The following is a 3100-nucleotide window of genomic DNA, read 5'->3' as shown; positions in this document are numbered from 1 at the left end:
TTCTCTTCCTTTCTCTTTCTCTCTTTCTCTTTCTCTTTCTTTCTCTTTTTTCTCTTTCTCTTTCTCTTTCTCCACCTTCTCCTTCCCTTCTTTCTCTTTCTCATCCTTCACCTTCTCTCCTTTCTCTTTCTCCTCCTTCACCTTCTCTTCTTTCTCCTCCTTCACCTTCTCCTCCTGCTCCTTCTCCTTCTCTTGCTCTTTCCCCTTCTCCTCCTCTTTCTCTTTCTCCTTTCTTTCTTCCTTGTTCTTTGGGTTCTTCACCTTTTGTTCCTGTTCTTTCTCCCTCCCCAGAAACTGCGCCTGACCTGGAGGAACCCCTTCAGCCTCATCCCCCCAGAGGAACTCCCGGCCCCGCTCCTGGGCCAGCTTCTGGGCCACCTCCTCCTTTTCCGCTTTGCCAAGGACGGGACGAGCTCCCTGGCCCTGGATGCTCTTTGCGGCCTCCATCAGTACCTCCTGCGGCAGAAAGGTACCGGAAGCCGTGATGGGCTGCCCCCAACCACTCCCATTGACTCTCCTGTATCCCTTTGGCTCCCCTGCGTCCCATTAACTCTCCTGTATCACAGTGACTCTCTTGTGTCCCATTGACTCTCCGGTATCCCATCGATGCTCCTGTAACCCATTGACTCACATGTATCCCATTGACTCTCCCGCGTCCCATTGACTCTCCCGTGTCCCACTGATTCTCCCATATCCCATTGACTCTCCTGTGTCCCATTGACTCTCCCATATCCCATTGATGCTCCTGTATCCCATTGAATCTCCCATATCCCACTGACTCTCTTATGTCCCATTGACTTTCTCGTATCCCATTGATGCTCCCGTATCCCATTGACTCTCCTGTGTCCCATTGACTCTCCAGTATCCCAGTGACTCTCCCGTATCCCATTGACTCTCCAGTATCCCACTGACTCTCCTGTATCCCATTGACTCTCCTGTGTCCCACTTGCTCTTCAGAAAGGCCAAAGCCAGAGCATAAACTGGGAGAGCTCAGACGGGATGAAGAAACCAGCCCCCAAGACCTCACCATGGTAATGGAGCTCCCCCCATTGCTGAACTCTATGGTGGGATGCTTCCCCAGGCAGGGACAACGCAGCTCCCATGCTCCCAACCTTCCTCCCATAGAGGTTTGCAGGCTCCCTTTATCCACGGGAGAGGACGGACATCGTTTGCGTGGTCATCGAGGCTATGAAGGACTCGAGCATCTTCGACAGGAGGGTGGCAGAGGACATCCTGGAGCTGGTCATGAGCGACCTCAGCTTCTGGCTGGCGGAGGTGGGTGCCCCATGGCTGCGTTCCCATCCCCTTCAGTCCTTCCTCCTCCATCCCAAACCTAGGAGGGGTCTTAGGTACCCAAAGCAGCAGAGAGGGATGCGGAACGTGGTCCCAGCACCATACTCGCCCGTGCTCCCGCTTCCAGATGCCAAGCGTCGTGAAGAGCATCCATGAATGCCTGCGGCATAGCAGCAGGGAAGCAACGGGGTGCAGGATGGACGCGCTCCTCGTCCTGATGGCCATCAAGCACCCGAGGGCATTGACGATCAGCATGGTCCTCAACGCGCCCTTGAGAGACAGGTACCAGCCTTGAGGGCTTGGTCCCTATGGCCACCAGACCCAAAGGCCCATGGTAATGGATGATTTTAAGGCCCTTTCTATGATACAATGACGTTACTAAGGAGCGGGTCCCTTCATCCCACCCAATGGCATTGGGGTTGGAATTGGATGATCTTAAGGTCCTTTATGATTCTTTGACATCCCTGAGGAGAGGGGCCCCACATCCCAGCCCATGGCATTGGAGCTGGAACAAGATGATCTTAAGGTCCTTTCCATGATGCTATGACATCCCTAAGGGGTGGGTCCCTCCATCCTGACCCATGGCATTGGGGCTGGAACTGGATGTTCTTAAGGTCCTTTCCAATGATGCTATGACATCCCTGAGGAGCAGGTTCCTGCATCCGACCCCATGGGGAGCACCACCGCTAACCCCCATAGGGCATCCCATGGGATGCATGGACCACGCTGACTCAGCGCCCTGCCTTCCAGCACTGACATGGACATGTGGCAGATGGTCCTGACCATATCCAAGACTTTGGAGGCCCTACGGGAGCTGCTGAGGATGCTCCAGGACACCCAGGACACTTCCATCCACACCTTGGATGTGAGTCCCAAAGGGCCCTGATGGCCTCCCATGAGCCCTGCAGGCTCGGTGAGATCTCAATGCCTGTGTTTGCCTTAGCCCATGGCCTCCGGTGCTGGTGGTGCTGAGGGCGCTGAGGACCCCCAGAGCCTGTTGACAGTGTCCGTGCTGCTGGAATGCCTCTTGAAGCTGTCGGAGAATCCTGGCTTGGTGAGTGGGGCATGGGCATGGGTCAGGACATGGGCATGGGGAGCTCCCTTGGCTATGGGTCATGGGGAGCCCTCTTGGCCATGGGGCAGGGCATGGCCATAGGGACCCCTCTTGGCCATGACCTTGGTGACCACAGCCTTGGGTCTAGGATTCTCCACAAGGAGCCCCAATCTCTTCCTGCAGGCAAGGAAACTGCAGCGGCTCCTGCCCCACATCATGGGCAGGCTCCAGGATGCCAATGAGGAGCTCAGGATAAAGGCCCTGATGATCCTATGGAATGTGATGGGTCACCTACCAAGGGCAGAGGCCAGCCCCATTGCCGTGAAGCTGGTGCAGGAACTCCAGCCCCTCTTTGATGGAGTAAGAGCTGTGTGGGCCCCCTGCAGTGATTTGGAGCTCACATGGGGATGGCTCCAGGGCTTCGCATCCCATCAGGATCTGCCCCACATCCCCCCTTTTCCTCCTTGTCTCCAGGGATGCAGCTGGATCCGAGAGCTCTCCATCCACCTGCTCCAGTTCCTCCTGGAGCTGGTGCTTGGCTGTGACAGGAGGAGGATGCGGAGCAAAACCTGGGATCTGCTGCTCCCGCTCTTCTTCCACATGAGTGACCAAAGCCGCAGAGTGGCCGAGGTATGGCCCTCCCCCCCCCCCCGCCCCGTATCCCACATTCCTGAGGGTGGGATCATCCCCAAGGTGCCGTCTCCCATCCCATCCTGTGCAGGCTTCCCGGGAAGCTCTCCTTGCTGCGGCGAT

The 3100-nt window shown here is 56.5% G+C and overlaps 1 long non-coding RNA gene across 1 annotated transcript; it reads left to right on the top strand.

Annotated features, from left to right (window-relative positions):
• The first annotated feature begins 399 nt into the window (after positions 1 to 399).
• On the top strand, positions 400 to 1206 carry LOC136006741 (uncharacterized). The gene is made up of 3 exons (XR_010609249.1): positions 400 to 469; positions 958 to 1031; positions 1126 to 1206. It is a non-coding gene; the product is annotated as an uncharacterized LOC136006741 (long non-coding RNA).
• The last annotated feature ends 1894 nt before the right edge of the window (positions 1207 to 3100 follow it).

This window comes from Lathamus discolor, unplaced genomic scaffold, assembly GCF_037157495.1.
Source record: "Lathamus discolor isolate bLatDis1 unplaced genomic scaffold, bLatDis1.hap1 Scaffold_63, whole genome shotgun sequence".
NCBI lineage: Eukaryota > Metazoa > Chordata > Aves > Psittaciformes > Psittacidae > Lathamus > Lathamus discolor.
The sequence above is the reverse complement of the archived record's forward strand: the minus strand, read 5'-3'. Positions and strand labels throughout refer to the sequence as shown.